Below are 14,160 nucleotides of genomic sequence, written 5' to 3'. Positions count from 1 at the left end.
CGCCCGGTCAAGGGATGTCTTCGCAAGTGGCGCGTGGAAATAAATCAAAGGTGCTTTTGTCTACACGCAAATTGCAAAAAAAAAAAAAAAAAAAAAAAAAAAGAGAAAAATCCGCCTTTTCTCTGCCAAAAAAAGAGAGAAAAATCCGCCTTTTCTCGGCCAAAAGAAGAGAAAAATCCGCCTTTTCTCTGCCGAAAAGAGAGAGAAAAATCCGCCTTTTCTCTGCCAAAAAGAGAGAGAAAAATCCGCCTTTTCTCGGCCAAAAGAAGAGAAAAATCCGCCTTTTCTCTGCCAAAAGAAGAGAAAAATCCGCCTTTTCTCTGCCGAAAAGAGAGAGAAAAATCCGCCTTTTCTCTGCCGAAAAGAGAGAGAAAAATCCGCCTTTTCTCTGCCAAAAAGAGAGAGAAAAATCCGCCTTTTCTCTGCCAAAAAGAGAGAGAAAAATCCGCCTTTTCTCTGCCAAAAAAAGAGGAAAATCCGCCTTTTCTCTGCCAAAAAAAGAGGAAAATCCGCCTTTTCTCTGCCAAAAAAAGAGGAAAATCCGCCTTTTCTCTGCCAAAAAAAAAAGAGAAAAATCCACCCTTTCTCTGCCAAAAAAAAAAAAAGAAAAACCCACCCTTTCTCTGCCAAAAAAAAAGAGAAAAATCCACCTTTTCGCTACAGGGGTGTCCTACACAGCGAGGTGTCGCTGCAAGGAGACACCCTGGGGTCACCAGGACCCCAAGGTGGGACCCGCAGCCCGGGGTGAGCCGCAGTCCCAGGGGAGAAGGGAGCGGAGCACCGAGGGGACAGATGCCAGAGGGGGGGGGGGAAACCCCTTCCCCAACCGCCGTCGGGCGGTTCCCACCCGCGGGGCTCAGCCCCAGCGCCCGTCCCTGCGGGGTCCCAGCTCACCCCCTGCGTACTCAGAGGAAAAAGGGCTTTTCCACCCCAGCCTCCTCATCCCAACTCGCGGGGAAACGGCGGCTGGACTCGGCGTTTCCAGCCTCCCGGCGCTGCAGGGAGAGGACGGAGAAGTTCCCACCGGGCAACCAACGCCCCCCGCGCGTTTTTGCCTCCGTGGCAGAGGAAAAACTGCAGGTTTCCACCCCCCCCCCCCCCTTCCGTGCCCACAGCCTCCATCCAGGTGAGGGGTTTAAACACACCCTCTGCTCCCAATCCCCAGAGATACCAAATTCAGCCCCTACCTGCGGTCCTGGAGCAAGAATTCAGCAAGCTGGAAACAACCAGAAGCGTCTAATACCCGCTACGAAGCAGCTGCTGGGTAAACCCCTCCTCCGACCAGCGCTGTTGCCCTGGGAACCTCCTTGTCGCTGTTACTGGATGGTTTTTTTCCAACTAATTCCACATCGTCCTCCATCCCCCACAGCCGGATGATGAAATGGGTGAGTGTCTGCATCCCAAACCCCGCCCAAGTTCTGCTGAGAGCGTACGAGACACCCCCCCCTCCCTTGGATTCAGCTCGGCAGCCTCGGGAATTGGGAATTAGGCTCAGCTCTAAACTCCCTTCACCCACCCCCAGCCCAAACCTCCCGCCACACAACGCCCCACCACCCCCTCGAGGCTTTTACCCCCGGTTCGTGCCCCGTAGCGCATCGCTCGGTCGCTGGGAAAGGCGGTGGGTGCGAACGTCTGGAAGCTCCCCAGTTTCAGCCCTCCCAGCACCAGTAGGGACGGGCTCAAAGGCTTTTCAGCCCATGCTGAGCCAGGGTTTGGCTGCCTCCTTGGGCTGCCCTGCCCAGGGCTGAGGCTCGAGAGAGAGCTCCCGTCCAGTCTCTTGGCTCCTACAGAGAGACAGAGGGGATGGAAATATTTCCATGCATTCTCCACCCCCCCCCCCCCCAAAAAAAAAAAAACCAGAAAGAAATAGCAAGGGCAGATCAGCAGGAGAGCCTTCAGGGTTGCCTCGTGGGGGAAAGCAGAAACCAGAGGGCGCACTCCGCCCCCAGCAGCATCAGGACAAACCAGCTCAAAGTTCACCGAATTACCGCAGTATTTGCCCCCGCTGGCTTTCCTCTGCTGCCTCCAGCGCCTGCGAGGGCGGCGGGGAGAGCTGCTCCAGCCTTCGTGCCTCCACGCCCTCCAACCTCCGTGCCAAAAGTGGGGCTGGAGACAGACACCCACCTCCCTCCTCCCCTCTTGCAGCTTTTTGCTCCTTCTTTCCTCTCTCCCGGCTTTTTTTTTTTTTTGCACCGTCCTTGAATGACTCTTCCCCCCCCCCCCCTCCTTTTTTTGGATTAAAAATTTGGATTAAAGCAGCTGCTTCGGTCAATTCCGCCCAGAAAAATACCACCCCCCCCCCCCCCCCAGGGGCGGGTGGGCAGCGGGGATGGCGTCAGCTCCACAACCCCCCTCCCGGGTGCGTCAGTCGGCGCTGCCTGTGATCGGCGTCGTCGCCCACCGGCTCCGAGGGCGAGCCGGGTGGTTTATGAATGAGCCGGGTGGTTTCTGGGCGATGAATCCCACCAGCCTCCCCCTCAGAGAAACATCTGGCCGTTCCCCGGGCGGGGTCTCTTCCCCGCTCGAAGGGCTCCGTTCCTTTCACACAACAAGTATCTAAAAAATACACGAACACGGGAGCGAAAAGCTGCTGGCATCGACGGAGCCGCCGCGGGACGGCGCTCGGGGGGAGACGGAGCCGCCGTGGGACGGGGCTCGGGGAGACGACGATGAGTCGGTGCTCAGGGAGACGGAGCCACGACGGGACGATGCTCGGGGAAACGGAGCCGCCGCGGGTCCGTGCTCGGGGAGACAACGATGGGTCGGTGCTCGGGGAGACGACGATGGGTCGGTGCTCGGGGAGACGACGATGGGTCGGTGCTCGGGAAGTCGGAGCCGCCGCGGGACGGGGCTCGGGGGGGAGACGGAGCCGCCGTGCGACGGTGCCCGGGGAGACGACGACGGGTCGGTGCTCGGGAAGACGGAGCCACGACGGGACGATGCTCGGGGAAACGGAGCCGCCGCGGGTCCGTGCTCGGGGAGACAACGATGGGTCGGTGTTCGGGCAGACGGAGCCACGACGGGACGGCGCTCGGGGAGACGGAGCCGCCGTGCGACGGTGCTCGGGGAAACGGAGCCGCCGCGGGTCGGTGCTCGTGGGGAGGCGGAGCCGCCGCGGGACGGGGCTCGGGAAGACAACGATGGGTGGGTGCTCGGGGAGACGACGATGGGTCGGTGCTCGGGGAAACGGAGCCACCGCGTGTCCGTGCTCGGGGAGACAACGATGGGTCGGTGTTCGGGCAGACGGAGCCACGACGGGACGGCGCTCGGGGAGACGGAGCCGCCGTGCGACGGTGCTCGGGGAAACGGAGCCGCCGCGGGTCGGTGCTCGGGGGGAGGCGGAGCCGCCGCGGGACGGGGCTCGGGAAGACAACGATGGGTGGGTGCTCGGGGAGACGACGATGGGTCGGTGCTCGGGGAAACGGAGCCGCCGCGGGTCGGTGCTCGGGGAGACGGAGCCGCCGCGGGTCGGTGCTCGGGGAAACGGAGCCGCCGCGGGACGGTGCTCGGGGAAACGGTGCCGCCGCGGGTCGGTGCTCGGGGAAACGGAGCCGCCGCGGGTCGGTGCCCGGGGGGAGGCAGCGGTGGGTGGGTGCTCGGGGAGACGATCGCAGGCCGAGGCGACGCCGCGGTAGCCGGTGCGGCGGGCCCGCCTCAGGGAGCAGCGCGGAGCGGGGGGCGAGGCGCGGCCGGACCGGACCGAGGTAGAGGTGTCGGGCGGGGCTGGGCTGGTCAGAGCGGCGCCTGAAGGCGATTGGATGCCGCCGCCGCCGCCGTCACGCGTCTTCTCGCACGCTGATTGGTGGCTCTGTCGGTGTGGGGTGACAAGCAGGGATCCTTCCCTCCAAACAGAATCCCCGCGCGGGAGCGCATCGGCGGGAGCGATCGTGAGGGCGGCGGGAGCGGCCGGAGCCTCCTGAGGCGACGGCGGCGGCGGCGATCGAGCGGGGCGGCCGTGGCGCAGGTAGGGCCGGGCCGTCGGTTCTGCTCGGGCTCGGCGGGGCGGAGAGGGGCGGCGGCGGCGGCGGCCGGAGGGAGCCCGGGCGTGAGGGGCCGAGGGGGCCGCCGGCCCGCGGCCGCCCGAAGGGAGCCCGGCGGCTCGCCCGGCCCGCGGCCGCCCGAAGGGAGCCCGGCGGCTCGCCCGGCCCGCGGCCGCCCGAAGGGAGCCCGGCGGCTCGCCCGGCCCGCGGCCGCCCGAAGGGAGCCCGGCGGCTCGCCCGGCCCGCGGCCGCCCGAAGGGAGCCCGGCGGCTCGCCCGGCCCGCGGCCGCCCGAAGGGAGCCCGGCGGCTCGCCCGGCCCGCGGCCGCCCGAAGGGAGCCCGGCGGCTCGCCCGGCCCGCGGCCGCCCGAAGGGAGCCCGGCGGCTCGCCCGGCCCGCGGCCGCCCGAAGGGAGCCCGGCGGCTCGCCTTGCCCATGCCCTGCCCCTCCCGACGGTGACGCTGAAGGAGCGGCCTTGAGTCTGTCCCGGTGCTGCTGCGGTGCCCTGAGGAGTGACTTAGGAGCGGGGCAGGGCGGTTGGGCCCTTCCGTTCCCATTCGTGGCCCCCGCTGGTGGTGGAGCGGGGGGTGGGGGGGGAGGGGGGCTGCTCCCAGGCGGCGGGTGCCGGGGGTGTGTGGGTGCAGGGTGGCGGGGAAGGGGCTGGGGGCCGAGGGCCGCTCCCTGAGCCCGCGTTTGTCTCCCCCAGGTGCTGGGGACTGGCTGCAGGGGAGCGGGGACAGGGCAGGACGGTGCCGGCATCGCCAGCCCCAGCGTGGGTGTCAGCCGAGCGTGGCCCCGTCCATGTCCCCGACACCAGCTGAACGCCCCGACCCGCTGCACGTCGTCATGTCCTCCGTGCTCCGTGAAGACAGCGATACCGGCTGCTGCAGTAGGACCGGGGCTAAGCTTGGCCTCAAGAAGATTTTGCCAGCGGCTGCGAAGCCTTTGGTGCAAGCCCCTGCTTGTCACGAGCAAAGCGTTTCCATCTCTGTCCCCCCGGCGGGGCAAGGGGAGGAGGGCAGGTTGTGCGCCAAGGACGGGGACGTGGAGGAGCCCCTGTGCCCCCAGCACAGAGGGGAGTCCCCCCACCCAGGGGTGCCTGGGGATCCAGACGAGAAGATGCGCGGAAAACTTCTGGGTGAGTCCAGCGCCAGCCCTGTGGGGAGGGGGGCAGTGTCGCTGCGGCGGTGTCACCCCAGGGGGACGGGGGGCTGCTGAGCCTGAGGCTTCTTCCAGCGGTCTGGAAAGGGCCTCGTCAGCCCCCCGCCCCACATCTCCCCCCTGGTCTGGCAGCTCTCCTGCCTCGGGCTGTCCCTGGGGGTCCCTCCCGCGTTCCCTGGGGGTGCGAGGGCCGTGCCTGCTCTGGGACAGCGCCGTCCTCACTGCCAGGGGCTTTTTCTCTCCTCCAGGCAGGCGGTGGACGCTCCATCTAAGGCACGTCGTGGCTCTGGCCCTGGCCCTGGTTCTGGGGGCTCTGGTCGGGGCTTGTGTCGCAGCCTCGGGTAAGGCCGGAGCAGCTGCCTCCATCCGGCCCCTCGGCGCGGAGCTGTGCGTGGGGCCAGGCTGGATGCGGCCCCTTCCCCTCCAGGCTGGGGCAGGCGTTGGTGTGGGGAGCCCGGGGCTGCCTCCTTCCCTGCCCTGCCCCCCCCACGGAGCCGTGTCCCCTGGTCTGCGCGGAGGCGAATCCCCTGACCCCTTCTCCCTTTCCCTCTGGGGCAGGAAAACACGAAGGGAATCAGTGCCCGCCCGTGGCTCCAGCGCTGGCGTGTCCTGACGAGTGGGTCATGCACCGCAACGTCTGCTACTACCTCTCGGAGGAGGAGGGGAGCTGGGAGTGGAGCCGGGAGCGGTGCTCCTCGCGTGGGGCCTCGCTGGCCGTGCTCCAGAGGGAGTGGGAAATGGTGAGTGAGGGGCTGTCGGTGGCTGCAGGGTGGCAAAAAGGGGGTGCCAGTGGGGGGTTTTCCTGCGTCGGGCAGAGCCCTGCAGCCCCCCGGGGTTGGTGCTTGGGGAGGGCAGAGGGGCTGGTAGGGACAGATGCCAGACGCAGGGGCGAGGGAGGGAGGGAGGGAGGCCCACGGGGTGCGGCGTGGAGCCCAGGGCGCCTCTCCCCATCCGCTGGGGTGCTGGGCTGGCCCCCCCCCTAAGAGCAGAGCAACCCCGCTGGGGCGGGGGAGCTCCCGCAGAAGCCGTGGGGCTCGTTGGAGCAGCCGCTGGGTGGGAGCCGGTGCCACGCCGGGGTCGGGACGGGGCCTGGCGTGGGGGTTGGCAGCAGCTCGTGCCCCGTTGGGGTCTCTCTTCCCTCCCCAGGAGTTTCTCTCGCGCCTCGTGGGCAACGTCGATTACTGGCTTGGGCTGCGGAGACGGGGCGAGCGCCTGGAGTGGCTGGACGGCAGCAGCTTCAACCTCACGTGAGTCCCGGCGAGGGTGGTGGGGGGCGAGGGGCCGCGTCTGCTGGGGCTGCCCCTTGCAGGCAGCCCTCGCGCGTGTCGTCCCCCCACCCTCCCAGTCAGCTTGACGGTGTCTTTCCTCCTCATGGCAGGATCCCGGTGTACGGCCCGGAACCCTGTGTTTTTTTTACCCCCAAGGACATCAGGAGTTCGCCTTGCTCGCAGCGCCGGCCTTACCTCTGCAGCAAGCCCTGAGCTCCGCTGCTGCAGCGGGGGTGGCGGGGAGAAAGGCCCTTCTCCACGCTGGGAGACCCCACCCCGCCAGCTTCCCCCCCTTTCCACCAGCGTGGGGGTGTCCTCCCCGCAGTCCTTCCCCAGGTCGCTCTTGCTTTCAGCAGAAACGCACCCCCCCCCCCCCCGCCCCCCCCTGCTGCTCCTTCCAGCTCTCAGGGCCGCGAACCCGCAGGGAGGGGAGACGTGGCGGCCGCTGCCTGCCCCTGTTAACGGGGTGTTACCTTCGGAAAGTCACCCCGAACTGGGGCGAAGCGCTCGGAGCTGCCTTTCCTCCCCCCCCGCCCCCGCCGCGCTTCGGCGGCCCCGCGAGCGCCTCGGGTTTGCCGAAGCCTCAGCCCCCGCCGGCCCCGGCGCTGTCGCCCCGCTCGACGGGGGCTGCGGGTTTGGGCTAAACCCGAAGTGATTCTGTTTTGGTGCTTGAATTTTTCGGGGAAATCTCCGGCTGGACGGCGCTTTCGGCAGCCGGCAGCGCGTGGTTTTGTTTTTCCCAGGCGGCGGCTGCTCCCAGCGGCGATAACCCCCGGGGTTTATCCCAAGGAACGGCGGGCAGAGAGGCCCTGCCGGGGTCCCTGCCGAATCCTGTACCCCGCGTTGGGGTGAAAAGGGTCGCCAGCCCCAAAAAGGGGTCGCCCCTGCAGGGGGGAGCGAACCGGCCGCATGCCCCAAACCTGCCCCCCCCCCCCCCGGGGTGTTCCACCCCACGGACGTCAGGGTCAGTGTAAAGCTGGGGGGGGCACCAGGGTCAATGGTGACATCTGAGGGGCCTCTGTCCGTCCTTCCGTCGTCGATCCCGACCCCGTGCAGCCCTGAATCCAGGGCCTGAGCCCAGCTCCTGCCTCCCAATCCCTCTCTCCTGCCCAGTCCGGACTGGGACTGCCCCAGTGCCAGCCCTGCGGTGTGGGGTGGGGGCAGTTGGGTTCGGTGTTGGTATTTGTACATAATATATACAATATTTCCTTATTATTCTGACATTTTTCTTATCTTTTATTGTTATTGTTTCATTGAAGCTGCTTTAGTTTTCCAAACCGGGAAGTCTCTCTCCCTTGTTCTCTCTCCTTTTCCCCATTTGGGAGGGGAGAGGGGTTCAGCGGGAGGGTCCCTCCTTCCTTGGCGGCTGCCTCCCCCCCCGCCACCCTCCGGAGCTTGTGTCCGGTCGAGCAAGACCCCCCAGAGCCAGCACAGACCCGAGGGGAAGGAGCCCCCGGGGCTCCAACCTCCGCTGGTCCGAGGTGTCCCAAGGGGCTCTGAGCCCAGAACCGCCGCTGGGCCGAAGGGGGCAGGACCACCCCGTGAAGGGGGGGGCGCAGAGGCCCTGAGGGGGTCAATCCCCAGTGGTTTATTTTAGGGGGGGGGGGGGGGGGTGTGGCCCTGGAGGCCCCCAGCTCGAGCTCGCCCCCCGTTCTGCCCAAAATGATTCATTTTCGTAAGATTTGATGCCTCCACCTCTGCTTTGGGAAACCTGGGGGGGGGGGGGGGAGGGGGCACCCCTGGCTTTTGGAGTCCCCTGAGTGCGAGGGGGTGGGGACCCCCCCGGGGTCTCCTCCCTCAGCCATGGCGGGGGGCTGGAGCTCTGCCCCAGGCCCAGGTGAGTTCTGGGGCTCCCCCCCCCCCCCCCCCCCGGGGCGTGCTCCCCGTCACCCCTTGTTATGCCCATGGGGACCCTCAGGGCCCCCTCCTAAACCCTGACCCCCCCCCTCAAGCAGCTGAGAGCCACCGTGGGCTTTGGGGATGAAGCCAGCCAGGATGGGGGGGGGGGGGTCACCAAACCTCGCTGTGTCCCCTGGCCGCGCGGGAGGGCCCCTTCCCAGTGCTCCCAGTCCGTCCATCCCAGTTAGGGGTTGGGATGGCAAAGGAGTGCCGTGGGGGCAGGGCCACCTCGCTGTTATTTGGCTTGTTCTTCCTGAGCTGGGGAACCCCCTTTTTTTTTGGGGGGGGGCGGGTTCTACGAGGGGACAGGCTCTGCTCTTGTCCCCCGATGTCCCCTTCCCCCCGCGGGCAGCAGCTTTGGGGGGAAAAGGTTCTTTTTCCCCAATTTTCTCGCCGCATCCTGTGCCACAACCCCTTCCCCCCGCGGGCAGCAGCCTTGGGGGGTGAAAATGTTCTTTTTCGCCCAATTTTCTTGCCGCACCGTGTGCCACAACCCCTTCCCCCCGCGGGCAGCAGCCTTGGGGGGCAAAAGGTTCTTTTTTCCCCCAATTTTCTCACCACACCGTGTGCCACAACCCCTTCCCCCCGCGGGCAGCAGCCTTGGGGGGTGAAAATGTTCTTTTTCCCCCAATTTTCTCACCACACCGTGTGCCACAACCCCTCCCCCCCCCCCCGGGCAGCAGCCTTGGGGGGTGAAAATGTTCTTTTTCCCCCAATTTTCTCACCACACCGTGTGCCACAACCCCTTCCCCCCCCCCCGGGCAGCAGCCTTGGGGGCGAAAAGGTTCTTTTTTCCCCCAATTTTCTCACCACACCGTGTGCCACAACCCCTTCCCCCCGCGGGCAGCAGCTTTGGGGGGTGAAAATGTTCTTTTTCCCCCCATTTTCTTGCCGCATATTGTGCCACAACCCCTTCCCCCCGCGGGCAGCAGCCTTGGGGGGTGAAAATGTTCTTTTTCCCCCCATTTTCTCGCCGCACCGTGTGCCACAACCCCTTCCCCCCGCGGGCAGCAGCTTTGGATGGGAAAAAGGTTCTTTTTTCCCCAATTTTCTCGCTGCATCGTGTGCCACAACCCCTTCCCCCCGCGGGCAGCAGCTTTGGGGGGTGAAAATGTTCTTTTTCCCCAATTTTCTCACCACACCGTGTGCCACAACCCCTTCCCCCCGCGGGCAGCAGCCTTGGGGGGTGAAAATGTTCTTTTTCCCCCAATTTTCTCACCACATCGTGTGCCACAACCCCTTCCCCCCCCCCGGGCAGCAGCCTTGGGGGGTGAAAATGTTCTTTTTCCCCCAATTTTCTCACCACACCGTGTGCCACAACCCCTTCCCCCCACGGGCAGCAGCCTTGGGGGGTGAAAATGTTCTTTTTCCCCCAATTTTCTCGCCGCACCGTGTGCCACAACCCCTTCCCCCCCCCCCCGGGCAGCAGCCTTGGGGGGCAAAAGGTTCTTTTTTCCCCCAATTTTCTCACCGCACCGTGTGCCACAACCCCTTCCCCCGCGGGCAGCAGCCTTGGGGGGTGAAAATGTTCTTTTTCCCCCCATTTTCTTGCCGCACCGTGTGCCACAACCCCTTCCCCCCGCGGGCAGCAGCCTTGGGGGGTGAAAATGTTCTTTTTCCCCCCATTTCTCGCCGCACCGTGTGCCACAACCCCTTCCCCCCGCGGGCAGCAGCTTTGGATGGGAAAAAGGTTCTTTTTTCCCCAATTTTCTTGCCGCATCGTGTGCCACAACCCCTTCCCCCGCGGGCAGCAGCCTTGGGGGTGAAAATGTTCTTTTTCCCCCAATTTTCTCACCACACCGTGTGCCACAACCCCTTCCCCCCCCCCCCGGGCAGCAGCCTTGGGGGCAAAAAGGTTCTTTTTCCCCAATTTTCTCGCCGCACCGTGTGCCACAACCCCTTCCCCCCGCGGGCAGCAGCCTTGGGGGGTGAAAATGTTCTTTTTCCCCCAATTTTCTTGCCGCACCGTGTGCCACAACCCCTTCCCCCCGCGGGCAGCAGCCTTGGGGGGGTGAAAATGTTCTTTTTCCCCCAATTTTTCTCACCACAATCGTGTGCCACAACCCCTTCCCCACCCCCGGGCAGCAGCCTTGGGGGGTGAAAATGTTCTTTTTCCCCCAATTTTCTCGCCGCACCGTGTGCCACAACCCCTTCCCCCCGCAGGCAGCAGCTTGGGGGGCAAAAGGTTCTTTTTTCCCCCAATTTTCTCACCGCACCGTGTGCCACAACCCCTTCCCCCCGCGGGCAGCAGCCTTGGGGGGTGAAAATGTTCTTTTTCCCCCAATTTTCTTGCCGCACCGTGTGCCACAACCCCTTCCCCCCGCGGGCAGCAGCCTTGGGGGGTGAAAATGTTCTTTTTCCCCCAATTTTCTTGCCGCACCGTGTGCCACAACCCCTTCCCCCCACGGGCAGCAGCCTTGGGGGGTGAAAATGTTCTTTTTCCCCCAATTTTCTCACCACACCGTGTGCCACAACCCCTTCCCCCCCCCCCCCCGGGCAGCAGCCTTGGGGGGTGAAAATGTTCTTTTTCCCCCCATTTTCTCGCCGCACCGTGTGCCACCAACCCGCTTCCCCCCGCGGGCAGCAGCTTTGGATGGGAAAAAGGTTCTTTTTTCCCCAATTTTCTCGCTGCATCGTGTGCCACAACCCCTTCCCCCCGCGGGCAGCAGCTTTGGATGGGAAAAAGGTTCTTTTTTCCCCAATTTTCTCGCTGCATCGTGTGCCACAACCCCTTCCCCCCGCGGGCAGCAGCTTTGGATGGGAAAAAGGTTCTTTTTTCCCCAATTTTCTTGCCGCATCGTGTGCCACAACCCCTTCCCCCCGCGGGCAGCAGCCTTGGGGGGTGAAAATGTTCTTTTTCCCCCAATTTTCTTGCCGCACCGTGTGCCACAACCCCTTCCCCCCGCGGGCAGCAGCCTTGGGGGGTGAAAATGTTCTTTTTCCCCCAATTTTCTCACACACCCGTGTGCCACAACCCCTTCCCCCCGCGGGCAGCAGCCTTGGGGGGTGAAAATGTTCTTTTTCCCCCAATTTTCTCACCACACCGTGTGCACAACCCCTTCCCCCCCCCCCCCCGGGCAGCAGCCTTGGGGGGTGAAAATGTTCTTTTTCCCCAATTTTCTCGCCGCACCGTGCGCCACAACCCCTTCCCCCCCCGGGCAGCAGCCTTGGGGGGTGAAAATGTTCTTTTTCCCCCCATTTTCTCGCCGCACCGTGTGCCACAACCCCTTCCCCCCGCGGGCAGCAGCTTTGGGGGGTGAAAATGTTCTTTTTCCCCCCATTTTCTTGCCGCACCGTGTGCCACAACCCCTTCCCCCCCCCCCCCCCCCGCGGGCAGCAGCCCCCCTACCCCGTTTTTCCCTTCCTCTGGAGGGACCCCCCCGCTGTCCCCTCGGTGTCCCCCGACGTGTCCCCTCCTCCCAGGAAGCTCGGGCCCCCGCTGCCCGTTCGCAGCTCGACGGCACAACCCCGGGCGGTCACCGGTGCTTTGGTTTCCTGTCCCCTCCTCCGTGTCCCCAGCTCTGTCCCCCCCCCCCCCCGTCGTCCCCCCCCCCCCCGGTCCCCCCCCCCGCCCGTCCCCTCCCGCGCCATGGAGGGCGAGGACGGGTACATGGTCTTAGACCCACGGGGCAAGCGGGGCGCTGCGGGGAGCCCGGGTCCCCCCCAGGATGCAGGTATTTTGGGGGGGTGGGGTGTGTCTGCTGATCCTCCCCCCCCCCCCCCCAATTTGGGGGGGGGGGGGGGGGAGAGAGGGAAAACCGGGGTGGCGACGAGCGGCGCGGCTTGATGCCACCCCGTGGGGTGTCAAAGAGCTGCTTTGCGCTGGGGAAACTGAGGCACGGCTCGAAGGAGGAAGGTCTGGAGGGGGGGGGGTCTTCTCTGAAAGCTGGGGTTCATCACGCTGGGGAAACTGAGGCACGATTCGAAGGAGGAGGGTCTGGAGGGGGGGGCTTCTCTCAAAGCTGGGGTTCGTCACGCTGGGGAAACTGAGGCACGGCTCGAAGGAGGAGGGGGGGCTTCTCTCAAAGCTGGGGTTCGTCACGCTGGGGGAAACTGAGGCACGGCTCAAAGGAGCAGGGGGGGCTTCTCTCAAAGCTGGGGTTCCTCAGACCACCCCCCCCACCCCCCCCCCCCCGGGCTGGCTGTTGCCCTGCCACGGGACTCGGGCCGTCACCCCAAAAGATGGAGCGGGGGGGGGGGGGGGGGCTTGGGGGACACCCAGCTCCTGCTGCTCGTCCCTTACTGGGGACGGTGCAGGGGTTTTGGGGAGGGGGGGGGTGTCTCCTCGGGGTGCTTCGCCCCAGGACACCCCACTTTGGGCGCACTGAGGCCGAGGGGGGTGATGAACGGATGCTCTTGCCGCCCCCCCCTCCCTTGTCCCCCCCTTTTTTTTTTAGCCCCCCTTCCCCCGACCGCAGGATCCAGCCTGCGAGACCCCCGGGGGGGGGGTTGCCCAGCGCCGGGCCAGCGACCCCCCCCCAGGAGCCACCCGCTGCCCCCCGCTGCCTCCTCGGGGCCGCGGTGGCCGCCCTGGTGCTGTCCCTCGTGGTGTGCGGTGAGTTGGGCCCCCCCCTTTTTTTTTTTTTGGGGGGGTGGGGTGGGTGGAAGGCGCTGGGCGCCCCCCCCCCCTCGCGCGAGGATGCTCAGCCTCCATCTCTCCCAGTGTCTTGGCTGGTGGCGGCGCTGGGACAGCCCGAGGGGGACCGGGGGGGCGCTGGGAACGTGTCGCTGGGCCCCCCCTGGGAGCTGAGGAAGAGCCTGTGCCCCCTCCAAGGTACCCCCCAGCCCCCCCCATGGGCTCCCCTCAACGGGGACAACACCCCCCCCCCCCAATGAGCCATGACGGGGGGCATCCCTCCGGCCGAATCGTCCCCACGCCAAGCGGATGGTGGGAAGGGGGGGGGGGGTGTCCCCTGGAAGTGGGGTCCCCTGGAAGGGGGGGGGGGGTGTTTGGGGGGGTGCCTCAACGTGTCCGTCCGTCCCGCAGAGGGGGAGGGGTGCAAGCTCTGCCCCACGGGCTGGACGCTGCGCGGGCCCAAGTGCTACTGGGCGGCCGAGCGGGTGAAGCGTTGGAGCGAGAGCCGGGGGACTGCGCGGACCGGGGCGCCGAGCTGCTGATGCCGGGGGGACCGGGACGAGCTGGTAAAGGCGCCGAGGGCACCGGCGACGCGGCGGGACGGGGGGCCCGGGGCCGCGGCCGAGGGGCTGGCGGCAACCGGGGAAAGGTCAAGGGCTTGCCCCAGAGAGCCGGGGGGGGGGGGGGGGGGGGGGGCGGGGGGGGGTGTCAAGTCTTTGCGGGGGGACGGGACACCACCGGTCTTGGGCGCAGGGGGTCGGGTTTTGGGGTGGGGGTGACCCTCGGCACGCCGGCGTCACCACCTCGTCCTTCCCCTCCGCGTGGCAAATCCCGGCACCGGCTCCCCCGTGTCCGCGAAGGAGACGGAGGAGTCCTGTGAAATCCGCTTTAGCCCAATAAATAATACCCCAGCCCACGGGGTCCCTCGGAGCTGCCGGGGTTGCAGCCCCCCCCCCCACCCCCCCCCCCCCTTTTCATCCCCGTTTCCCGGCCCCAGAGGCCCCTCTCCCGCTCCCCACGGGCCGCGGACGAGGAAGGTGTTGGCGAAAGGTCGCCATCAGGGCCAGCTCCTCTCCACCGCCGCCGAGAAGCCGGCGCTTCGCTACGGCGGCGCCGGGGATGGCTCCTCCTGACGGGCTTCAGGGTTACGTCCAAAAAAAAAATCACCCTCTCGGCCTCAGTGCGCCCAAAGCGGGGTGTCCTGGGGCGAAGCACCCCGAGGAGACCCCCCCCCCCCCCCAATTATATCCTTTCTCTGCAAAGTCGTGGCCTTCAAC

Source organism: Leptosomus discolor, unplaced genomic scaffold, assembly GCF_034619465.1.
Source record: "Leptosomus discolor isolate bLepDis1 unplaced genomic scaffold, bLepDis1.hap2 HAP2_SCAFFOLD_117, whole genome shotgun sequence".
In the NCBI taxonomy this organism is placed as follows: Eukaryota; Metazoa; Chordata; class Aves; order Leptosomiformes; family Leptosomidae; genus Leptosomus; species Leptosomus discolor.
Note: the sequence above shows the minus strand (reverse complement) of the source record.